Source organism: Pleurodeles waltl, chromosome 3_1 (genome assembly GCF_031143425.1).
Source record: "Pleurodeles waltl isolate 20211129_DDA chromosome 3_1, aPleWal1.hap1.20221129, whole genome shotgun sequence".
Classification (NCBI taxonomy): domain Eukaryota; kingdom Metazoa; phylum Chordata; class Amphibia; order Caudata; family Salamandridae; genus Pleurodeles; species Pleurodeles waltl.
In genome coordinates, this window is record NC_090440.1 from 652,130,304 (window position 1) to 652,143,751 (window position 13,448).

Sequence of the window (13,448 nt, forward strand, 5' to 3'; positions counted from 1 at the left end):
ACAAGAGCGACGCTGTGCACGCTGGCGACTGTAGTTTATGTGCCTATGAGACCAGAAGCCCAGAGCACGCGAGACGTTGGTGGCTAGCAAAAGACATGGGTGCGAGTGTTTCTGATAAGGGCCCGGTCAGCACTCCCGCTCGATAATGACCAGACACTTCTGTCTCTGAATCAGAACCTGTTTTGGCTTCATAAAAGTGTCTGTGCTGAGCTCAGAATTTAATTTCATGTACAGTCTTTTGACAGTGGGCTATAACGGCTACTACCCCTGAATACAGATAGTGGCCCACCCCCCGGCAGGTTTGCAATACATTTAAAACAAAAACCGCAATGTGTCCAACCCCCAACGTATCGATACATGACCAACCTATTAGTTTCCAGGTCTCCTTTTGCCCAACCAAGGCACGACGCTGGGCAAGGGATGATTTCCGTAAAATGAACCATACGGAAATGTAGTAAATATTTTAACCTCTGGTCCGGGGGGGGCATGGATCTCACTCAGCAGCCACCTTAATTCCTACCAATAAGTCAGTAAATCAGGCCCACGGACAAAAATTAAGCTTCTCAGAAGTTACCATAAACCGGCGACCGAGGAAATTCGTACGTTTGAAATAGCGTGTCATCAACCAACTTCCTTGAGTCTGGAGTGAGCCCACATTGCAGTAAATGGGAATGATCACTTTAGGTAAGTCCAGTGCCTCAAAGACTCGAAATATTCAACAATAAGATAGTAATTTCGCTATATAAGTGGCAAGTTAATGACTCAAACATGTACAACCACGAGGCTACTTTGCTTCCTTATGGGAGTTATTCTCGTTGAAGAATATGTACCTTCTGGACCATGACCTTTCCATTCTTCCACAGTGCCACAAACCCAGAACAGCTTGCACTGACACATCATACCTCACAGAGGTGAAATCTCGAACTGACACGCCATATCTCACTCAGGAGGATAGGAAGCTGTAGGAACCCCGAAAAAATATACCGTTCACAGTATATATGCACTACCGTTTCAGACTATGCCAGTGTGATGCAGAGGTTCTGGCTAGTTTGGGTTCATAAGTGCCAATTTGCCTCAGATCAGGGCTTGTACGCTTGGAAGTCGATACAAAATCACCTGCAGAGAAAATAACCCTTAACAAAAATAGAAAATTATATTTAAAAATAGAAAAGACATTTTTTTTTTGTTGAGACTGAACAGGATCAAACAGCACCACTGCTGAACTTGATTATCAACGTCTCATCGCCTGCCTTACCCTGTTCATAGCGTTTGCAGGAATGCTAGATATTGAGCTCCTGGGTGGACACTGTTCCAGTATCTCTTCTCAGAACTCTACCTGGTGACACCAGGAGACATTTGTTAGGCGGCAAGGGAGAGACTGAGACGCTGACCACACTGAGGTTTAATTCCATAACCCCTTCTTTAAACCAGGCTATTTTAAAAGACATAACTGACAGATGTTGCTTATCGAGTCAGATTAATATGTCATACTCTAAGTAGACCTGGGAGTAATTTTAATTATGACAGAGTAATCAGATTAATTTTGCTAATTCTGTTACTCTTTGATGCGGAATTAAAGACAATAACTCAATTATGTCCGCTTGCATTGTTAAAACCAGCTTGGGGTGGTGGTGGGGATCTACAGCAAGAGCACATTTAGCGAGAGGGTGCTTGTGATTCTGTTGATGTTCTTTTGCATTAATAGCTAATTTCTTTCAGCAAAATGCTTCCTCACATCTATTTTGGACGCAAGGGTGAATTTTACGATGTTACAAAACTAGCGCTAAATGCTGGGAGTAAATTGGGGGAAAAACCTACCCCAAGTGCAGATGTAGCAGGCATGATCAGCTGCTTGCTCTCATTCATGTTTTGTTGCATTTAGCACTAGTTCTTAATGCAAAATGCATCCTCGCGTCCATTTTTGTGCTAAGAAAATAGCGGCAAATGAAGAATTAGCCTTCTTGTGGAATTTTTAGGTACTTCAATGAGATTACACAACACAGCATTCCATAAATTACATCCACCCATAACTCCAAGCATAAAGTTCCAACCTCTATTCCCACCTCCTGGAGTATGTATTAACTGCTTGCTATTGATCCCTTTAAAGAGGGACGTTTTCAGAATGGATAACAGTCATCCACATTGAATGAAACAGTCTTACAAGATAAAACACCAATGGTAAACAACAGTATCCATCACGGATACTGGCTGGTAACCACCTACTGATGCAGGACCTTTTTTCCGATACATAAAATACTGGGGGGAGGGTGCTTTGAAATAGCATAATGTTGTTACCTAGTACTATAAGAAACACCTTGGCAGGACCCCTTACAATGTGGGGAATTCACCGAGGTGGGTAGAAACCACAACTAAACCCTATTCATTTAAGCCTGACTTTATTACTATACCGAAATATGCTGGAAATGAACAGTTCATTATAAATCTGGGCATCACCCACAATACACTGGCATTTCACCTAGAACAATAACAAACGGGCCTATTAGAAACGGCCACCATCAATGTGGTCCACGGTGTATGTTGTAAACTGTGGAACCAGAAGACATGGTTTTAACACCAGCCTTGTGTGCTCTTGTGCAATCACCTTCTGAACTTATTCCTCTGCTCACATTTCCGTTCAACTTTGGTAATATTTAGAATTAGTCTAAAAGCTATGAGTATGTTGTGGTGAAAAAAAAAACACAACAATAACAATTTGGCTTTTACAAGGGGAGCGCAGTTAGCACCAACCTCACTGGCCATTCACCAAAATGTAAACGATAGTAAAGTAATAGCTTTTGCTGAGACGGATGTGTTCTTTAATAGAGCTTAACAGAATAATAAAACACCGAGAGTATATTTACAGGAAACGCGGCCAGCTTGGTTTTTATTCACACATTCGGGGTTAACTGTATAAGTCCACACTCTCTATTAGTGCCTCTGAGGGTTAAGGTGTCCATGAAGATGCACTGTGTAGAATCGCTCTAGTGCCACAGCTCCTGCGTAACAGCCACAGACCGGCACCACTTTCACAGCTCACAGAAGGCTGAAATAGTGAGAGGTGGACATACTGACAGCCTGCTCCAGGTGTCCAGTGAGGCAGCTCAGCTAGCTGTCTACAGCAGTGCAGTGGTCCCAACCTGTGGTCCGGGGACCCCTGGGGGTCCGCGAAGCCTCCTCAGGGGGACCGCGGCTGCTTAGAAACTTAAATAATATTAACAGGTTAGGTCCCCAGCATTCAGTAATGACTCTGTGGGGGGGGGTCCCTGGATTCCAATAATTATTCAGCGGGGGTCCCGGGGTTCCAGTAATGATATAGTGGGGGGGTCCATAGAAGTCAAAAGGTTGGGAACCACTGGTCAACAGCAAAAAGCAGACTTTTGGTGTCCCACACCAGCTGAGTGCAGCTAACAGGACAACCCAACTGTGGGACAAACCTACAAAAAGCAGGACGGTGTGCCACTCTCCTCGCCTAGAGGCCTGTGCACCACTGGACTGGAGTGCTGCACCATAGAGGAAGGAGACCTTGATGTAGAACGTGGAGCACCTAAAGTGGATTGTCCAATCAGTAGATTATGCACCACCCACAGCTCCGGTGTTATGTAAACCCCGGAGTGCAGGAGAGGCCCTCTAAATATACAGCACACTTCACACATCGCACAAAAGCTTTCCAGACGTCACCCAGTGCTTGGGGTCTGCAGGTCCAGACATGCCCTAGCAACTGCTGTGCGAAAGGGGCATGGTGCCAGCTGGAGTCAGGCGTAGGCAGACGGGGAGGAACATACACCCCTAAAACAAAGTGTTATGGGAAAGACACGAGGCAGCCACGAAAAAGTCTCTTACGTCCCTACACAAGACCCTAGTCTCGCAGCAATTACAATATGCATTCCATTTTAGGCATCATGCGCGAGCACGGATACTTTTGGCCTTGAAAATGTTTAAGGAGGGACCAGCAAAATAGAAGAGAGGCTGCTATTGAATTTTACTACCGTGTAGCAGTCTGCAATAATCGCACTAGAAGTTAGGGACGAAACCGCCGAACAGAGAGAAGATATGCCAATAAAGCGGGGCTGGAAGGAAGGGGAATTCATTCATTGGCAGGGAACGCCATATTTTTTTTACTGGGAAAACAGTTGTGATGCTTTTGTGTAGTAGTTGGATATACCTCGAGAGGAGTTCGTTTTCATGTAGCTTTGTTTACAGGAGATGCGCTACCAGTGTGCTGTCTACTCCGCCTATGGACGGCACTGGGGTGGTGTGGGGCGGCGTGGGCTCTGGCTCAGAGTGGACAGTAGCTTTGCTCTTGGTTGCTTGGTGCAAAATGCGTTCTAAATTGCTAGGTTTGTGCTAGCCTGGAAGGGGCGTGATGGGGCGTGCGGCTGTGAAAAGCAGCAGACTAGTTAGTCACTGGTGCACCCCACGCTGGCGGCCATCCCTAAGGGAGTTGCATCTCTCATTTATTAACTAATTTACTGGCACTTTTAAGTAGAGCCAGCCAAACATATCGACTGACTGAACTGGTTACAAGCGTTAATAATTAGCGAGCATCAAAGTGATAATACACGCATTTAAATATATTTACTTATTGTCCTACAAGGTACCTCGGTTCTCTCAATATTTCCATACTACTTTGGCTAAACACAAACCTGTACCTACTCTAGAGTATTCAGGAACCCCACGTGGCCTTTTGTTTTTTCTAAATTGTTGCTACACGCGCACGGTGTAAAAAAAAAAAAAAAAAAAAAAACACAGCAGACGCACTAACATTTGCTTCTTTGATAAGCCTTTGCCCCTGTCTGGTAAATCCAACGTCACTGTTGTTGCTGCATGTGGAAGACAGAGCTAAGGGGTGCACAAGTACAGGGCCCTCCATGCTGCTCGCCGAGTACAGGTTGTGTCCATTCCCGTGATCGCGCGGTCGTTACCGCTTGGATTTCGCATTCACTCAAGACTGGAGTCCCTGGTCTAGGAACCACCTCTGGTCTGCCTGCTAGTGGCACACGTGTACCCAAGAGCAAGGCACCACTGTGCCTTGACGTCCAGACGAAGCCAGATCTTCCCGATGCCTGTGCGGCTGCGGGCCTTCTTTTCTTGGATTAGGTCCTTCAAGGATTGTTTCACAGGAGGACATATTCGGAAAATACGCAGTTTGTGAAATGTGTTTCGATTTGTGAGGATGAACCGAAGTAAGGAGGGGGAGAACAGGGAAGTACTTAATTTGTGAGGGGCGAATGTTTTTTGGGCAGGCAGGGTTTTCAGTTGTGGGCAGAGTTTTAAGGTTTTACATTTTAAACTTTATAGCACGTCTTGCTTGGATTATATATATATATATATATATATATATATATATATATATATATAATCAGTTAAATAAAGCACAACATGAGACACAAGGCAATGTCGAGGATTAATAAAAAATATAAATAATGGCTGTGTTTCGTAGCACGTTTTGTGAAATATATTAGGAAGACTGCTAACAGAGAGATCCAATCTTGAGATCTGAGGACACCAAGGTACAGCTTTCGTTTAGCACAAGATCGGCAGAGCTTACATCTATATCGTTTATTTTCAGCACCAATATGTACTTTCCAAGTGTATTATAATTAAAAGAATAGAGATAGAAGAGCGGTCTTCTTTCAGCTTTTAGACGTACCTGAATGAATGCTCACAGGTCCTCACCAGGATTCACAGTGGCCGAATACATGCGAACACAGATCAGCCACCAAATGAAGGCTGGCACATACCTGTCAACTCACACAGTACCCGCTACTGGCCCCCTTCACACGACGACTGGACGAGGCACTGCACAGAGTGGATTCACAGCTCGACTTTGAAGGCCTTAAACAATCGATGTTTATTAAGTAGCGTGAAAACACCCAGGGCATGGACACCTGCCTCAGCAAGATTTTTTTTTTTTTTTTTTTTGGAGGGAGCGTTTGTGGGGTGAGGGCGGAGAAGTGCCTCCTAGGTACCTTTTGACACGAGGCCCGGCATAAATGTATAACGAAAACACATACACACTCACCCACAGACACAACCACAGACTCCACACATTGCAAATGTGCACCTCACAGACAGCCGCTATAGACAATAATTGCACATAAAGGCAGCACACATACGAATTGCACAAACAAATGGGGCCTGTTATCAAAAAACGAATGTACACGTACAGTAACCGCAAGTCCATACACAACCTGGATGCATGCACTTACTCAGAAACATATCCTTTAGTCCCAGTGGGGAGTCCCAGGCAGCAGCCAGTAATGTTGAGCAAGGAGGGAAAGTGTACCTGCAATCTGTCCATTCGTCAGTCCCCTTGACAACTCCGCTACCATGCACAGCCAGCTTATGTCTGGTCGTGCAGCACCATAGTGTTCCACCTTTATGTCTATCAGGAATTAACATCCACGGCTGGCTATGTCTGACTGGTAGGTGGTAGCGTAATTTAGACAAGCTTCGACAAATTATGTCTCGTGTTTTTGGCTAAAGGTAAAATAAAAATGTTCGATACAGTCACCACGGCCAACGGGGGGGGGGAGGTAGGGGGGTAGACGGGTGCATGAGACCATGTTTCTTCCGCTGCTGGGTTTCCCTTCCCCTATGCGTATGTACCTGTGCTGTAGGTTAGTTATCATGGTCACTCCTGGGATGGTCATTCCTGTAAATGATCCTCTTTACATCAGTGCTCTACTTGTTCTATAGGAGAGACCGTTGTGCATTATTCCAGCTAAGAACTGGAGTCAACATCCAGCTCTTGGTAAAACCAGTTATGGTGTGCCAGCTGAGGGAAACGTCTGGCAATCCACCCGTCTCTAGTTGGCTGCCACCAGAATTGTGGAATCCAACACAGTCTGTGACTGCAGCTGGGCCCCTGCTCAGCCCTGCAAGATACAGAACATACAATTTACAGTGAGGAACATGCTTTCCCTACATGTCAGGTGGAACTTTTGTGTTGGAGCTCTTCAAGAAGAAGAAATCTGTGGCCCAAGCAGGTATGAAGTTCTGCCTGGCAGATTGTTCACAAGCCCACAGAGATAGAAACAGCCAGTGGAGAATCCACCACTGCATTCTACACCCCCCATCCCCCAAGAGACAGCCAATGCTGCTCAGGAGTACTGTGTAGTGGCTGCACTCCTAAATAACCTGGTACACACAAGGCAGTCACTACTCTCACACCAGCAAGGGTACTCTGAAATGGTGCTCCTGAGTGAGGCAGACTCTAGCACTTCACCTAAACTCCTGGAGCTGGCACCTTGGTAGTCCCTGGGATCAGAGACCATCAGGTGAAAAACTGCAGAGGGTTGGGTTGGTTGGGTGGGAATAAAAAATGCCATGTGGGGCACCAGCAACAAATTAATCTAAACGTTTGTCATTAGAAATGATATCTACAGTCCTATTTTAATCTGTTTAAGACATTCTAGGAGAACAGAATTGATAACTCAGCAATTGATTGATTATGTGTGAGAATGACAGACTAATGAACTAAACAGTTAAGCAACTGTAAGCAGCCAGGACGGCATCCCCTCAAGCCATGCTGGCTAGTATCAGAGAAGTAAAAAATAGAAAACTAGGAGCCCAAAAATGGCTATGCATTGACAGTTTTACATCTAAAATATTAACAACACTAATAAAAACAATGGTCATCTGGTCCCCTGTCCCTAAGACTACTGACAATAGTGGTCACTGTTAGATTTTATAAACAAACTTCTTCTTTCCACAAATGCAGTTGGTGAAAACTTCGAATCTCTAACAGCCAAAAGTCTACTTCAAGCGCTTAGCTCATTTAATTAGATAGTACTAAATCACAATGTGCAAGGAACCCACGTGGTCCACTGCACAGCAGTGTAGCAGAAGAAAGCTCCCTGGAGGACTATGGTTATCGAAGACCCTGAAAATGCACGTTTAGTTGTTCTCAACTTCTTATACTACTGCCTGGTAGACGGTGCACCCATTACAAGGTGCCTTATGTCATCCCAGATGATATTAGCAACCAAAGAACCAAAGATCCACCATAATAGTTACACCAACTAAACTTTCAAGGTCCAATGAAAGCAACATTTAATCTATGGTGCCGCTTCCCATCGACGCTTCTCACCATCCACAATGCAAGGTGTGGTTTCACAAAACGAGCTGGGCTGTGCTTGCGAAGTAAACCCCGAGCAGTCCATGGGAGTGCTTGGGCAAAGCCTTGCTGTGCGTGGGCATCGAATCTGCTAGGGCTGTTAATTAGTACAAGGTACCTTACACCCGGTGGAGGGAGGGAGGGGGGGGGGAGGGGGAGGACAACAACAATTAAAAAAAAAATGTATAACACTAAGATTTCAGAGACAGGAAACGTCACCAGCCCATGGGCTGTACCAAGTGCAGAAGGGCTCAGGGCCTCCTTGCTCATTCAAGTGTGACCGTCCACGGAAGGGGCGGGAGCGGCAGGACTGCAAAAGGCTCGTGTAAACAGGGCCGTGGACGAGGTCCAGGCTTGGCAGAGGAATGTTGGCTAGGTCATACACCACCGCAGCCGCCCCACCCAGGCTGGTATAAAACCAGCAGATGCAATATTTAGCAAGCAGACACAGGCGGAGAGGAAACGGACAGTCTGCCACTGCGAGCAGCGGGGCACAGGCGGCAGCGGGAGGGAAATGAACGTGGAGAGCGCAAAAGAGAGCGGGGAAGTGGAAAAGGAGGGCAGAGAAAGAGGGAGGGTGAAAGGGTAGGGGGAAGGATGCAAAGAAAGCCAATCAGAAAGTTAACCGTGTGGAGAAAGAAATGGATCTAGAGCGATTAAGGAGGCAGAGAGGAGGCCGAGAGAAAAGCGAAGAAAAAAAGATGAAAAGAACACAAGACACAACGACAGATATATGGAAAACAGGAGGAAATGATCCAAATATAAAAGTAGGAGGAGGGAGAGGGAGGACGATAAAGAGAAAGAAACTGAAAAAGTAAACTGAAAGAACTTGGTCATTGTAAGATCATGTCACTATAAGAATCAAAGAAGAGTGCCAAGAAGCTTATGCGGTTTATTGGAGCTTCAAGATCACACTCAGTCCACCTAATTGCAAAGGGAAGTGAGCCAAATGGGCCTTGAGACTATCCTTGGCACTCTCTTGGGCGTAAGGGCTTTCCTAAAGGCAAGTCATTCCTGAGAGCACTGGAAATGCGGCAATGAAAAAGTGCAGGCAAAAGAGCCAGGAGATTACTAATTTACGGTACAGATAAAGGGTGGCACCTTCACAATAATACTATGTTAGTCAATTGCAACTGAAAGGTCAATGGTGGAAATAGTTACAATAAAAAAATAAAAAAGACTTGGTCATTCATTACAATCTGATAAAAATCGAAAGTACAAACACCATAAAATTGTGAGAAAACCCCTCACCACTTTATTAAACGGTAGAAAAATTGACAAATAGGAACAGTCAGTAAAAAAATCTAGGCATCTATGAAAAGACATCTGCAAGTCAGGGAATTCAATTTAATAGGATTACTTCAGATCTGAACACTGCTGACTGGCTTGTGTCTCTGATCTCACTGCCAAATAACTTGATGGAAACACGAACATTATGGAGATGTTTTTGTGCCCCAAGGATGCAACAAGTTACAACTTATGAAGTCGCAAAACACGTGCTGGCAGAATAGTAAAGAAGCATCTTGTTAAAAAAAAGAAAAAAAAAGTACCACTGTTGATGAACTCGGGAAACTCATTTTAAATGAACTAAACGAAGTTAAGATCAAATATATTAAATACATAATTTTAAAATTCATTCTAAAATGCAAATGTGCCTCATAATAAATAGACGCATGCACATTCTCACTACATTTAGAAGGGAAATGCCATGATGTATCACGGCCCAGTCTTCAATGGCAGTTTTCCTTATAGGAGACTTATCCCTCGGTCTGGGTGTTCTGAATTATTTATTGTAGCAAATGGATTCCATCCATTTAGTCCAATAAGATTTTTCTCTTTTGACTACCCGTTTTTAGGGCCTTTACTGTGGGTTGGTCTCACGTCCTGGGGCTCACTCACAGCAATTTCACTGTAACTGGACTGAGCTTGTTTATCACTAGTGTTCACCTTTTACCATAAAGGAGCTGCGGCACAGCTAGTATGAGGGGCAATAGGCTGGTTACACATGCAAAAGTGTCCTGGCTGCGTGTGTGAGTCTACCATCATGCGCAGCCCTATAACTACTCACAGGGAGCATTGCGCAGAAGGGACTGTGCAAGGATAGGCGGTGACCTGTGGTAGGCCTTATAATATTAACGGGCATTCATAGATAGGTCAGTAGGGTCTACTTGAAAATCTGTAGTGCTTTCACTGTATTACATGGGTGAAATCGGACTTAAATTGCAGTTTTGTTCCATTTAGGCTTACACAGGCCAACAAGGTGACAAACTGGGGTAAAACATGCATGTCGAGTTTGATTTTGCAGTCTCCAATAGTACACGTATCAGGCCTCAAGAAACCTACTCGTCCACTTGCTATGGAGAGTTAGATTTTATCAGGGCAAGCTATTTTCAGGGACTACTGGCTCTTCCTTGCAAGATGATGAAGACCAGGCGTTCTATTCCCTTAGAAAGGGGATGAGCAATAAAGATGCCTTTAAGTCTTGTTTTTATCTTGTTATATTTGCTATGTGTTCGGAGACAGAGGTCAAACGTCAGCTTATATCTTACAATTTGCAGTGGAGAAAGAAAAGTTAACACAACCTCAAGGAAAAAATAAGCAGGAAAGTGAGAGGATTTTGTAAAGCAACTGTTTGACAATCGTGCTGTACAGTGTGTGAAATGAAAGGATGTAGGATATGAAGTTTTTTTTCAAACACACAATTTAAACAGCTTGTAAATGAACTGTACAAACATTTCAAAATGTATTTCAGTAGTTATAAAAGCAATTTCTTGTAATTTTGTGTGATGAAAAAAGTTTTTAATAGGATGAAAACAAATCAGAACACTTTACGTGGTGATGTGCAAATGGGGTGAATGTTTGACAATGTTCAGCATTCTGTCCATTATCCTTTTGCGTTGAATTTTCGCCCTAGGTGCCAAGGGTATGCCCAGAGGTGGGTCCCGTGCTTGCTACACCACCAGTTTCAAGCTAGCCCGGCTGAATAGGGGCGATACCTAGAAACCCGTCACAAGGTGCTTGTTTTCGTGTCCAGTGAGGACCTGTCCCGGCAGTTCGGGCTGGACTGTTCCCATGGGGAGCAGGGTCAAGGCTGATTTGCATATGGCTGGGTCCAAACTGGAACAGCATGGCAAGCAAAATAATGATGGATTAAACCAAACTCTGTGATGGGCGTGAATGTTTGACAATATTCTGCATTCCGTCTATCATCTTTTTGTGTCAACTTTTTTTTGATGTGTAAATGCTAAACATTTTTGCTGAAACCCTATTCCCAAAGATTATTCTTTAATACACTATATAGTTTTATCAGTAAAACTGCATGTAAATGAGAGAGTCTGTTGTATGCTGGTTGTAAATGACAGTGCATAACCAAATCATGTTTTAGTGGTACATTTATTAAAAGTGACTTTCAAAAAATGAACTGAGAAATGTTCCTGCCCCCACTCTGATGGCAATGCCATTAGTGAAGTAAGAGGCAGGTCAGAGATTATGTGTACTGTATATGTGGGCTAGATTCTTATTATACATGGAGCACAAGTTTAGTCAATTAAATCAAACAAAATAGTTTTTCGTTCAGCAGAAATCCTGAACTTACATATTTGGAAATGCTCTCATATGTGATAATGAAAAAAAAGGCGTCTCTGTAAAACAAAATATTTGCTAGGACCACACAATTTGACACCAGGTTATGGGTCAAGTATATTAGTTATGTCAAGTAGATTATTCAAGTCACTAGACCCAAAAGTCTAGTAAAATGTTTATGATTTTTTGAGGCCTGTGTATACATCTCACAGGACATCAACAATGGTCATATTTCTCTGGCTCAGCTAATAATCAGATTCCAGGCCTTTTCCCCTTCTGTTGGCCCAAATTAATTGCTCTGCTTCCCAGCAGAGGTAACAAAGGCAAAAAGGAGCAATTATCAGTGAATGACGTAGTTCCTGGAAGAGGAAAGAGTTGTGGGGGAAATCTGCATCTGATACTCATCTATCACACACTGCATGCAAGCAAGGTGAGCCGCAGGATAACTGAACAAACTTATTAGTCCAGCCTTCTGTGGACATCACACAGGGGCTTGCTTTTGAAGTTTGGGTGGAAATAGATTAAACAGTGATGTCAGCCAGGGGAGCTAGGATCCTTAGTGGAGCATTTTACTGAGAAAAGTTGACAGCGAATTTGACGGCACTTGTCCCAGAATGATGTGCAGGAAGGTTGGGGCAGGGGTGGAGGGATGATTTGGCATCCTAGGATTGGCCAGCGATGTCTAGCATCTAGAACAGTCCACACCATTTAAAAACCCTTGCACAGGGAGAGAGAGAGGGAAGACGATTTTGGACCTGGACAGTGACAAAAGTGGAAGGATGGCTAGCTGAAAGGAGAAGCCTCCTGATTCCCTGCCAGATGGACTAAGGATTTTGTCACCAGCTGACCCCCAGGACTAGATGGATCCCTCCAGAGGCAATAGCTTTGGTCCCACTTATGCTCTCCTGAGGATCAGTTGGGGAAGCCCCAGACTCCAATGCCCTCCCTGTGTGCCCTTCCAGACAGCCTTGAGGCCATGGGGCCTGTGGAGTGGAAGCGGAAGGGTCTTTTGATTGTTGGTTGCAGAGGGGCTGCACAAGATGTCGCTACCTGCAGGAGAGGAGCACAAGGGGCCAGTCAAAGAAGGCTGGTGCATGGAGCCAGAAGACCAGCCTCCCTGCAATTTAGAGACCATTTAGAGACCAGGAGGTTAAAAATGTCCCTAGTGGCTGGAGCCTGCCACCAGGAAAAACGAGCCAAAGATTTAAAAAAAAAATCAGCCCTTTGAAAGATTTGGCCTTGAAAACAGAAAATGGAGCACATGGAGCTCTGCTGCTATCCTAAGAATGCTTCTCCATGGTGGGCTATGGTCCAGTGCCATGTTATTTTAGTGATTATCAGGATAGAGGGACATGCGTGGGACCCATCTCCCAAGCCAAACTTCAGCTCCTGACATCCCAGTGCCCGACACAAGAAAGCCCAGTGGGTCAAAAAAAGGAGGTGGAAGCATAGATGGCATGTGGCTTACAGTGGCTTGGGATCCCATCCCTGGGCCTAAGTCCTGAGGAGGGTGTCTCTGCCTACTGTTGCAGTAGTGATAGCAGGGAAAAGAAAAACTCCACAGGTTCTCCTGTGCTGTGGGAGTGGATAATCCTATGCTGACTTCCGCATGCTGGAGTACTGTAGGGCGGGAAGACGGTAGGGTTGTGACGGGCTTTGGGGCTTCCCAAGAGAATCAAACAAGCCCTGGAGTCTGTGGTTATCTCAGTGGAACCGGGGCTCACAAAAGAGAAGTAAAACCTGCTGC

At 44.7% G+C, this 13,448-nt stretch overlaps 1 protein-coding gene across 1 annotated transcript in view; it reads right to left on the reverse strand.

Annotated features, from left to right (window-relative positions):
• The window catches only part of MOB2 (MOB kinase activator 2), a 187,199-nt gene that overhangs the window by 74,213 nt on the left and 99,538 nt on the right, over positions 1-13,448 (reverse strand). The gene's annotated exons all lie outside the window — the stretch shown is intronic.